Here is a 12889-nt window from a genome sequence, read left to right as displayed (position 1 = left end):
TATATATATGCCCTGAATAGCTGACTTCCTGTTGGGCGGAGCCTATGATATAGAGTGCGAAAGTTGTTCAGCTCAATGAGATCTATAAGTTTACTGAGTTTCATATAAATACATGAAAGTGTGTGTGAGCTATGGTTCAAGATTTCTGACTGTGTTCCAGGGGGCGCTGTAGAGCCCCTGTGCCACGCCTGGGTCCCAGTCTCTGCGACGTCCTGATGGCCGCAGATTCCAATGTGTGTGCCAATTTTCAAGAGTTTTTGAGCATGTTAAGGCCCCCAAAACACCCCGGAAGGTTTAATAAAAAATAAAAATAATAATAATAACAAGAATAATCCTTAGAAGAACAATAGGGCTCTTCGCCCCTTTGGGCTAGAGCCCTAATTAAAGCTGCAAGCAGCGATGAATGGGCCCTCGCACCCGGGCTCACCGCCATCGTGTGGCTTTAGTAAAAAGGTGAACGTTGAGAAATATGCATTTAATGTCCTAAATATAAGTGGAATATATCAAAGTATATCCCATATATGTGCCAATCTTGCCGTTGCCAGCAGGTGGCGCTATCATTATAATGGAATACTGGCCTTCAGAGGTGTTCAGGCCAGGACTCTTATCAAACATGTGAAGTTTGGGGAAGACTGAACATATTATGCCTGAGTTATAACATCTTTTATTCCAATGGCGAGACATCGAACTTCGTGACGGCGCCATGGACACGCCTTTTAACGAAAACTCAAGATCTTCACAACTTAACATCGCACAGGCCTTTAGATTAGACTGACCACAAAAAATACATTGATGTCATAAAATTTCTAGGAGTAGTTCATCGCAGTGTAAAATATGTCACTTCCTGTTGCCAACAGGTGGCGCTTTGACTATAACTGAATATGGGCATGTAGATCTGTTGAGGGCAGAAGTCTTATCTAACATGTGAAGTTTGGGGAGGATTGGACATTTTATGCCTGAGTTACAACAATATCCTCTTTCATGGCGAAACATCAAAATTTGTCAGGCCGCCATGGACACGCCCTTTAACGAAACCTCAAGATCTTCGCAATTTAAGATCGCAAAAGGCTTTAGATTACACTGACCAAGTTTGGTGTTGATCTGAATAAATCTCTAGGAGGAGTTCGTTAAAGTACAACCCCTGAAAATGGCCAAAACAACACTAATTTTGCAGAGAAAATTCTAAATAACTGACTTCCTGTTGGGATTCGGATTTCGTACCAAGAGACTTTTTCGTAGATATTGGTGTGTTACATGTGTGTACCGATTTTTGTACATGTACGTGAAACATAGCTTGAGGCACACTCCGTTTAAAGTGTATACGCACTCCGTTGAAAGTGTATAGGTGGCGCTATCGAGCCATTTTGCCACCCCCGGTGCAATATTGGCCTTCAGATCTGTTTAGGCCAGGACCCTTATCACACAAGTGAAGTTTGGGCAGTGTAAAATATGTAACTTCCTTACTCGGCTCCGAAGCAAAAAGCTAATGAGTGGATGCACCTGTCGCCCTATTTATACCCGTTGGCACGGGGAGTGGCTCAGGTGTGTTAATCCACTTGCCAATTTCATTGGCGTTTTCTCTTAAAATCAGAGATGATTGGCCTCCCAAGTGAGACCCCATTTGTCGGTCGACATAACTTGTAGTGACCGACAGATAGGGAACCATATCTCTTCACCGTTCCTTAAAAAAGATTGGAGCCATTTAATTTTCAATATTCCATTCATAATTTCAAAGTCGATTGCTTTTATACCACCTTCCTCATAATTTTTCAACAGATCCCCTTTTCTAATAAAGTGATGTTTATTTTTCCAAATAAAATTAAAATTGATTCTATTAATTTCTTTAATTAATTTTGGAGAAATAGCAAGAGAGTAGGATGGATATATCAGTCTGGAAATAGATTCAATCTTGGTCAACATCGTTCTTCCAAATAATGTTAAATCTCTTTGTAGCCAACTGTTTATCAATATTATCTTGGATATTCTTTTTTTCACTTGTATCTGATGATTTGGTAATCCAAATACCTAGATATCTAATGTCATTTTTGACTGGTATATTATATAGTGAGAATTCAGCGAAGTTATGAATGCTCACCAGTTCACATTTACTCAGATTCAGATATAGGCCCGATGCTTGTGAAAACAGCTCTATTACCTTTACAGCCACTGGTATTTGTTCCTTATTTTGTAAAAACAGAGTTGTATCGTCAGCTAGCTGACTTATGAGTAACTTATGGTTGTTTATCTCTAAACCTTTAATATTCAAATTTTTAACCGCAATTGCTAGTAGTTCAGTCACTGCAATGAATAAAAGAGGAGAAATACGACAGCCCTGTCTTATTCCTCGTTCAACCTTAAATCTGGGACATGTACCTTCTGAGAGGGAAACACAGCTATTAATATCTGTATGTAACATAGTGATCATATCAAGAAACTTATTTCCAAAGCCAAAGTGTCTCAGGGTGTTAACAATAAATAAATGTTCCACTGAATCGAATGCTTTATGGAAATCCAAAAAAAAGATAAAACCATCTTCCTTAATTAAATAATTATAATCAATAAGATCTAGGACCAGGCGGATGTTATTATGGATGGATCTTCGTTTAAGAAAACCAGATTGTGTTGGGCTATATTAATTTAGATATACCTGTCTTTAATCTTTCTGCCAAAACTGTTGTTAGAATCTTGTAGTCTGTATTCAACAGTGTAATAGGTCTTAAATTACTTAATATTTTCTTATCTTTTCCAGGTTTTGGAATCAGTTGTCATTGAATCATTGTTTCCATCAGTTCTTTTTGATTAATACATTCATTTATAGCCTGAATCAATAGGTGTTTTAAATCTTCACAAAAGTGTTTATAGAAGTTAGTTGTAATACCGTCTGCTCCTGGCGAACGATCAGATGCCATTTTTTTATAGCATAGTTAAACTCTACAATTCTTAGTTCCTCATCACAAACTTCTTTAAAATTTTCATCAATAACAGGAATCAAGTTGTTAATTTTATCAAAAAAAGATGAGGCATCTTGTTCTGAGTATAGGAAGATTTATAAAGATTCCTATAAAAACTGAAAAGTTCTTTTTCAATGCGTTTGGGTTCTGTACATTCCTCTCCATCAACTGTTAGACTACAAATCGAATTATATTCTTGTCTGCGTTTTTCTAATTTGCAGAAGTATGCAGTATTCTTTTCTTCTTCTTCAATCCACCGGGCCCTGGATCTAATATATGCACCTTTAGCTTTATCTATATACATTCTATCCAATTTGGATTGCAAATTACTTATTTATTTCTTTGTCCTCTTCACTCCAATCTGATTTACTATAAAGTGTCATGAGTTCTTTAACCACTATTGCTTCTTGTGCTTTCTTTTCTTTATTCACTTTTTTACCAAACGTTATTGAATGCTTTCTAATAATACATTTCAGAAATTCCCATTTTAGTATAGATGTGTCTAGTGTATTGTCATTTTTTATATCAAAAATATTTTTTTTAATGGAATGACAAAACTCTGAGTTTTTTAGTAACTGAGAGTTAAATTTCCAGTAATCTTTTGGTTTGTTATTTTTATTAAGTTTGCAATTTTCAGGTTAATAATACAATGATCACTAAAGGACAGTTAGCAATTTCTGTTTCTGTGACATGATCTGATATTGAGTTTGATATCAGCCAATAATCAATTCGTGATTTGTTTTGACCATTAGGTTAATGCCAGGTAAACTGTTTCACCCCACTATGTACATTTCTCCAGATGTTTATCAATTGGTTATTATTAGCAAGAGCTTCCAAAATTGTGTTTCTATGTTCTCTCAATAACTTGGAAGGCTATCTATCCATCCACTCATCAGGAGCTAAATTGAAATCCCCTCCAACAATAATATGATCTGTGGGGAATTTTGCTTCTAGTTCTATGATTACTTCTGATATCTGATGTAACAAATTGTTATTTTTGTTATCGTTGTTATAACCATATATGTTAATCAGAATAACAAGATTAGCATCAATTTCCAAAACACAGGCTACCCAGTGTCCCTCCTTGTCTGCTTTTTCACCCAGAATCTTACCAGGGCATCTGTTGAAACATATGGCAACTCCAGCTGATCGATTTGTCCCATGACTGAAGAGAATTTTATCTCCCCATTGTTGTGACCAAAACTTAACATCAGAAATATCAGAGTGAGTCTCTTGAAGAAAGGTGCAATGTGCTTGTTGCCCTTTGCAAAACAAAAAGACAGCTTTTCGCTTAACTGAGTCTTTAAGTCCCATTGTATTAAAGGGAATAAAAGAAAAGTCAGTATTTAACTGAAATACAGAACACATGAACAAATGAACTTTTTGACGTAGAAGTCCCATCACCTGATCTGATCCACTATGTATTCATTTAAGCTCTAGTCTCAGCCCCTAACTTAAGTTTCCTCCATAATACGCTTGCCTTCAATGAATCCAAACGTGCCCCTGAAGCCTGCAGCCTTTCCTTCCTTTCTAGCCTGGTCGATTTTGGGCCATAGAGCCTGTCTGGAACGCCAATCCTCTTGAGTCAGATCTTCAGTAAAGCGAATCCCCTCTTCTTTGCAGATTGGAGAAGTTTTTGTTCGCCTCCAGATGTCATCTCTCACTGATAAAATGATTATTTGTCATTGCCGGTTGTCCATCAATCTTCCCACTCTGTGGACAACGTCGACCGCTTCATCCATCTTTACTGCCAGGTCCGGTGCAATCCTGCGAAGAAGCTCCACCACCTCTGCTCTTATGTTTTCATTGGCCGTTTCTTTTTTCCCTTTGATGCGCAGGCACCACCGTCTTTTGTATCTGTCATTGTTCAATACCCGACCCCTCATGTCTTCATTTTCTTTAGTCAGTGTCTCCACTCTTTTTTCCAGGTGTTTTATTTTCGTTTTACACTCTTTTAGCTCTTCTGCGTTGAACTGCATCGATTTAGCAATAGAAGCTAGCATGGAGTTGTGCTGTTGCAACTGCGTACTAAATTCTTCCATGCGGTCGTCTACATGTTGACCGAGAGAGTTGATAGCATTCAGTATGGTCTCGGTGTTTGTTTCTTCTTGAGACATACCTTTTCGTTTTTTTCTCCAGGTGTGTTTTTTGGAGGGTTTCCGTTGGGGTTGTCCACCCTCGTTTGTTCTTGCTAACGTTAGCCATATCTGCATAGCTGTGTTCACTCGTCTTCACACAGCTTTCAAATGGGAGATTTTTTTGCGCCGGAGACTTTCCGCTGTTGTTTTTCTTCATTTTCGTGCTGATAACTAGACAAATGGCAGTTAATAGTGGATTTTTTTTTTTTTTTTGTTAACTATAACATCGGGACTTCTCAAGAAGCTCAGTGAGATGTGACTGCACGGACCGCCATCTCAATCGGACCCCTGTTTCACAGAAATATAAAGAGTAGGGAAAACAAAGCCCAATAACCCTTAATCATCCATCACAATGAGAAAAACCAAAGAATATATTTCTGATGTGCAGCAAAAGATTATTGAGCTTCACAAATTAGAAAGTGACTTCAACAAATGAGCTAGAGCAGTGAAAATTCCCATTTCCACCATCAGGGCAATATTTAAGAATTTCCAATCAACAGAAAATGAATCTGCCTGGAAGAGGATGTGTGTCTATATCGTCCTAATCCACAGTGAGAAGGAGAGTTTGGGTAGCTAAAAACTCTCCAAGGATAACAGCTGGTGAATTGAAGAAAATAGTTCATACATAGAGTCTTGGGCTCAGAAAACCTTAAAAAAAAATTGTCAAACAGCACCTACATCACCACATGTTATTTAGGAGGGTTACAAGCAGAGGTGGGTAGTAACGAGTTACATTTACTTCGTTACATTTACTTGAGTAATTTTGGGGGTAACTAATACTTTTCGGAGAATATTTAAAGATGAGTACTTTAACTCTTACTTGAGTAATTTTTTGGGGAAAATCTGTACTTTTACTTCGTTACTGTGGGCGACTGTCCTCTCGTTACTTTATCTTAATGCAATAAATGCTTCAGTTTATTCCAAACGCGCCGTCTACTTTTCTCTGGGCAATGAGCGATGCCCATTCGTGAATGATTCATTCTTTTGAGTAAGTTCTGTTCAAAGGCTTGATCAAGCCAATTGGCAAACGAGTGAATTGGTTCATGAATCAGTTTGAATGAGTCGTTCAGTTCCCTGCCGCACGCGCTGAGTGTCTGAACCAGTTGTAACGTTTAAGAATATCAGCAGTGTTGAAAACGGGACTATGGAACTGCACTGAATTGAAAGAAAATCTGCAAAGGCTATTATTTGCTTGCGATGGAGATCCTTATTAGATGAACACCGCGTGTGCTGTTTACTGTTTAATGGGGCGGTCACACTGCACTTTTCTCTCCATTGACTTCCATTCATACGCATCATACATGCCAACCCTCCCGATTTTCCGGGAGACTCCCGAATTTCAAAGCCCCTCCCGAAAATCTCCCGGGCCGACCTTTCTCCCGAATTTCTCCCGATTTCCACCCGGACAACAATAATGCTACACAATCCGTGACTGGGCGCAGTTTCAGAACGAACCAGGCGGCAAGGAAGTCGACCGGAAGTTGAAGTCGGCTGCGTGCTGCCATCTTGTAGCAGAACTTCACTTGAGTTAGCATTCCCATTGACTCCCATTCATTTTGGCGTCACTTTGACAGTGCATAACTTTACATCTGAGGCGTTTAAAGACTCCGTTTGTCCATTATTTATTTCTAAAGATACACGACAATGTATAAAGGGCTCCATTACCTTCTATGTTACATTATGGCCCAGTAGAAACAGTTTTTGTAAAAAAAATAGGCTAACGATTGCGTCATAACCACTCGACTCTCTGTCGCATTACCGTACAGACAGGAGGAGAAGCTCGCAGGCAATTAACTTAATATGGCGTACTGGCGTTACATTTTAAAATACTATACAAAATAATTAATCAGAATACTTACTCCTGCTCACTCACGCCAAAGAACTCCCCGCTCAATCTCGCCGTCTCTGCAAGATTAATGATGGCAGTTTGCACGCACAGCTACTAGAACATTTACATCTGTTAGACAGGTTGCTGACGTCGTCAAGCTTCGTTTGAGTCTGCGCGTCAGAAACGGAAGTGCTAAAAAACGCTAAAAATGGGCTTCAATTGTCTCAGTTGAGTGTCCATTTCTTTTACTGTCTATGGAACGAACAGCCTCTGGTGGAACGGCAACGCCATTCTGGCATTAGATTGCGCATGCGCGAATTTAACTGCTACTTTGTGACGTTCTACTTTCAACGGTCTACTACGGGAGAACAGCTGATTTGCCGGAGTCGCTAAAACGTGAGAGATTAGGTAAATAAATGTTATGGCATATGACACTGTAATTTGCATCAGTTTATGATTGTCTGATCACAAACGATCTCATTGGGAATCCCGAGAACATCTATATAGGTAATAAAAAAATATTGAATTTTATTATGATAAGTAAAATCATAAAAAAAATAAAAAATAAAAGATACCTTGAATGCACTGTAAGTCGCTTTGGATAAAAGTGTCTGCTAAATGCATTAAAAAAACATCTACCAGAATTGGTAGGTCACATTTTCTGACATGAAATTCATTTAAGCATTCGTCTTCCTCCATGCAATCAAGGTTAAAAGGCAAGTATTGCTTACATGGTAAATCTAGGTTTTTAGACTTATTTACATCATACAATATTAAAAACTCCTCTTCTGACAAAAGATTGTAATTTAATGCCAAAAGCAATCCTTCTCTTGCTTTATTAAATGACATTTTTTTGGTATCTCAATAAGTGAATTAATAGACGGTTTCAACAGCATCAACATAAACAAACGTTAATGCGCGTGCATGCTTTTGTGGACCTAACTTAACTTCCGGTAGACTCCAAATAGAATCAATAACAACAGCCAAGTCCCTCTAGAGTTGATATTTTTTGATAACAAACAAAACATGTTTGCTGCGTGGATCAGGCGGACTTAATGATATGCAAATTCATTATTTGCCAGCAGGAGATGTTTTAAAGCATAGACATAAAGCGCGAGAAATAGAGGTTTCCCCAGTAACAGCTGTAAACAAAGCAGAGCTACGCTCATACACTGCTTTATCAGGCATATAACATGCAAGTCTTCCTTCAGAAATACAGCGATATAAAAACACCTGTGCCTCGCTTTGATATTTAAACATATAAATGTAAGGAATTATTATTAATAAAAGTGCAGTACATAGCATTACTCATGTTTATTCAACGAAGCCTTTTTGAAAATCTATCAGTTTTAAAATTGTGGCGAGTCTCCAAAAATAAAATAAATGTATGGGAAACACACCCCGCAGCACAACCACCTGAGCCCAACTTCAGTCTACTCATCACCTTAACTTTAACTGCGTTTGTAGAAGGCAAGACACTGCAGCCAACAGACCGGAAGTTAACTTAGGTCCAGGCGCGTGCACCCGATGAAACCGTCTATAATAAGTGAATTTCACTGGGGCGGCAATCAAACCCGTGACTTCCCACCCGTGAACTCGTGTCTCGTACTAGATAGATGTACTCCGAGTTCCGAGGTCACACAGCACGCGAAACAATGATGACAGCCCCTACGAATAATACTGCCTATGGATGCAGTGTTTATGCAAGTGGTACACATTGAAAAAACGATTTTAGGTCAATGTAACGTTGCAATGAAAATAAATAATCTAGTTACAATTCCTTGCACTCAGAAAGTTTGGCATAACTTGCCTGGAAAGGTACAAAGTCATTAGTAGTGGTATGAAATAGAGATTACGAGCTCAAAAACCTGCCTGGAACGCAGCATCAAAACTAACATTATAGTGACTAACTGGGATGAGGAAGAGGTGGCAAGAGCCAACATATATGATGGCCCGCAGCCGTGTAATTTCGATTGAGCCAGCCGTAAGAGGGCAAATGAGGAATTGCCAAGAACTGATGTCCGTCAAAGCCTATGCATGGTCCGAGGAGAATGAGTGGAGAGTTGGTGAAGTGTCCTGGTGAGTTGCTATTATTTAGCATCGCAGCAATGAGGACTGGAGCTAGTCTACGAGCAGCAGTGCACAATAACGACACACACACACATATATATATATTTTATTTTATTTATTTTTTACTGTCATTGAGATGCACAGAGTGAAAAAAATCAACGTTTTCTTTATATCTCGTGGCAGTGATCATGACGTTAGTTCAGATAAGTAACGTTACCGGTAACCTTTGTCATAGCGTCGTAGTACTGGAAACTTTGTCTTCGTCATCTAGAAATAGAAGGCATCATGCAAGCTATATGGATGTTTCTAAGCGTTTATCTCTTCCTTCGGTGAAAATGTTGTTACAAACGTAGCCGCGTGTGTGTCGCTGTGTTTGGCACGTGCTTGTGTGGGTGGTGCTGTCCCATGGAAACTGCGCTGAAGAGCTTGTGCTGTAGGGAAGCGAGTCCGTTTGGGTCGCTGTTGGTTGATATCTCTGTATCTATCTGTCTGTCTATCTATCTGTCTGTCTATCTATCTATCTATATATGTAGTCTATCCATCTATATATATCTATGTATTTATCTATTTATCTATAATCGGCGCTATCTGAATACTGTCGTCTACTACTCGTCTCTCTAGTCACTCTCAATGCTCTCAAGGCGTGCTTTGGTAAATTCTCTCCCCAAAGTGACGTGATGCAATGCATTGTGGGGGAAAGGAGACCGCTGTAAGATAGTATCTACTTTTTCGTATTATATTCCGTTTTGTGATACCCAACAACATAAAATACAATGGATAACAGTTTAAATGTTTATTACCAACAAGCATATTTTACAAATTCGTTAAAAAATTAACCTTGCAACACGGCCTTTAATAGATACTAATAGTTATTCATTAGGTACTAGCTCTTATTCTTTAGATACTAGTACCTTTTTTAATCACTACTAGTAACTATTCTTATCTTACTAGTCAGATCTGCTTTTTTACTCGTCTTATGTTATGACTAGTCCAAATGACTATAGTAGAGTTCAACCAAAAAAATTACTAGTAAAATAAAAAATCATACTAGTAACATTTAGAATAAGTACTAGGGCCGGGACTTTAACGCGTTAATCGAGATTAATTAATTACACAAAAAATAAGGCGTTAATTAAGATTAATTAATTACAGAAAAAAAAATTCCCGCATCTTTAATAACTTATTTTTGCACCGCAGAACGTTTCTCACTGGATGAGTTCTGGCGGACCGATTATACTGGAGCACCAACTAGCGTTCGCATTTCACCACAGCAGCACATCGAGCCTCAAGTATCACCTAAACGCAAAACATATTAGCCTGGTAATACCAGACTCTAATACTTCACTTTGCTTCGTAGACAGAGTCTGGAATGGCATAATAAAGAAGTGTTTTCTCTCTCGCTAGGGGGCGCTTGTCTGAAGTTTAAAATTATTGGTTACCCGTAAGCCAATCAGATACGTTTAGTTATGACGTATGTTATGCCCCTGTACAGCCGCATCGAAGCACAGACATCATGCATCGAACTCAAATCTATGATTGAACTTTCACTGTAAACCTGTTGTAAACACATGATGATGCGAGCGAAATACCGGAGTGAACATGGCTGTAAACGACTTTTGCAGTTTGAAAAAGAGTTGAATGTTCTCCATAACAGAGCGAATTGCATCCCGTGTCTCGTTTCCCATTTCCGCGGTCGTTTCAGTTTTCGATTTCTCTAACCTACAATGTAAAACTCGGGGCTTAGCATCTTCAAACGTACAACTTAATTTTTGAAACTTTGTCCATGTTTAGCATGGGAATCCAACTCTTTAACAGTGTAAAAAACTCAGTATGCATGAAATAGCATTTCACCCCCCCCCCCCCTTTAAGTTGGCTTGAGAAAGCCAACTTACTGAAATCCTATTTAAACTTCTTCTTCTTCTTCTTCTTCTTCTTCTTCTTCTTCTTCTTCTGGCCGCAAATTTTTTGCACACTAACTCCTCCTAGACCGTTCAAGCTACATACTCCAAACTCGGGTCAGACGTTCATACTGTTCTGATTTAGGGTGCTATATCTTTTCAGACTGGTTTAAGTTACGGTTTTCTTAAAAATTTATATTAAAAAGTCATAAAAATCCCATAGACTTTCATTGACAGGATGTTCAGATGACCCAAGCTCCAAATCCCATTAGACTCAATCAAGCTTTGATGCTAATCAATTTAAACTCATTCAAACTCATCTAATCTATCTATCTATCTATCTATCTATCTATCTATCTATCTGACTATTTCTATCTATCTAAATTAAAAACACGTGTAAAATAATAAAGCACAAAACTGAAAAACAAATGCAGGGATTCTGATCCCATACTATTGAAGTCACTATCAAGCCAGCTGAAGTGTGCCTCCTGTTGAAAATACTCCTGATTGACAATGTTGTTCAATCTCCGGCATGAACAATTACATCAGATGGGTCAAGTCATTACATGACTGGCATTGCATTATCATTAACGTTAAAGCAATTTACTTGTTGCTGAAGGTGCCTGGACCACGACAGTTGTGCTTTGTTGTTTTGATGCATCTGATTGCTGGGCTGGGGACACAAAGAAGGCATAAGCACAGCAAAACTGGAACAAAACTATGTCTGTGTACTGATGTTATGTAAATTCAACACAGAAAAGTACTGTATCATTCATTGCAGTCCCAAAGCAGACAAGGTGATGGTGCTCAGAAGTTCCAGTCTGCATCCAGAGTTTAACTGTCTCTCCAGAAGTGCTCTATTTGTGGAGGTTCTATGAGGATGGATATCACTTGATATACATTTGATCTGAAACAAAAAAGTCAAACAATGGATTAATAGAACAACAAAATAGATCAAATAAATATGTACTCAAATCTATGATTGAACTTTCACTGTAAACCTGTTGTAAACACATGATGATGCGAGCGAAATACCGGAGTGAACATGGCTGTAAACGACTTTTGCAGTTTGAAAAAGAGTTGAATGTTCTCCATAACAGAGCGAATTGCATCCCGTGTCTTGTTTCCCATTTCCGCGGTCGTTTCAGTTTTCGATTTCTCTAACCTACAATGTAAAACTCGGCGCTTAGCATCTTCAAACGTACAACTTAATTTTTGAAACTTTGTCCATGTTTAGCATGGGAATCCAACTCTTTAACAGTGTAAAAAACTCAGTATGCATGAAATAGCATTTCACCCCCCCCCCCCCCCCCCTTTAAGTTGGCTTGAGAAAGCCAACTTACTGAAATCCTATTTAAACTTCTTCTTCTTCTTCTTCTTCTTCTTCTTCTTCTTTTTCTGGCCGCAAATTTTTTGCACACTAACTCCTCCTAGACCGTTCAAGCTACATACTCCAAACTCGGGTCAGACGTTCATACTGTTCTGATTTAGGGTGCTATATCTTTTCAGACTGGTTTAAGTTACGGTTTTCTTAAAAATTTATATTAAAAAGTCATAAAAATCCCATAGACTTTCATTGACAGGATGTTCAGATGACCCAAGCTCCAAATCCCATTAGACTCAATCAAGCTTTGATGCTAATCAATTTAAACTCATTCAAACTCATCTAATCTATCTATCTATCTATCTATCTATCTATCTATCTATCTGACTATTTCTATCTATCTAAATTAAAAACACGTGTAAAATAATAAAGCACAAAACTGAAAAACAAATGCAGGGATTCTGATCCCATACTATTGAAGTCACTATCAAGCCAGCTGAAGTGTGCCTCCTGTTGAAAATACTCCTGATTGACAATGTTGTTCAATCTCCGGCATGAACAATTACATCAGATGGGTCAAGTCATTACATGACTGGCATTGCATTATCATTAACGTTAAAGCAATTTACTTGTTGCTGAAGGTGCCTGGACCACGACAGTTGTGCTTTGTTGTTTTGATG

This window comes from Carassius gibelio, chromosome B5, assembly GCF_023724105.1.
Source record: "Carassius gibelio isolate Cgi1373 ecotype wild population from Czech Republic chromosome B5, carGib1.2-hapl.c, whole genome shotgun sequence".
Lineage (NCBI taxonomy): Eukaryota > Metazoa > Chordata > Actinopteri > Cypriniformes > Cyprinidae > Carassius > Carassius gibelio.
This window is presented reverse-complemented; position numbering follows the sequence as displayed.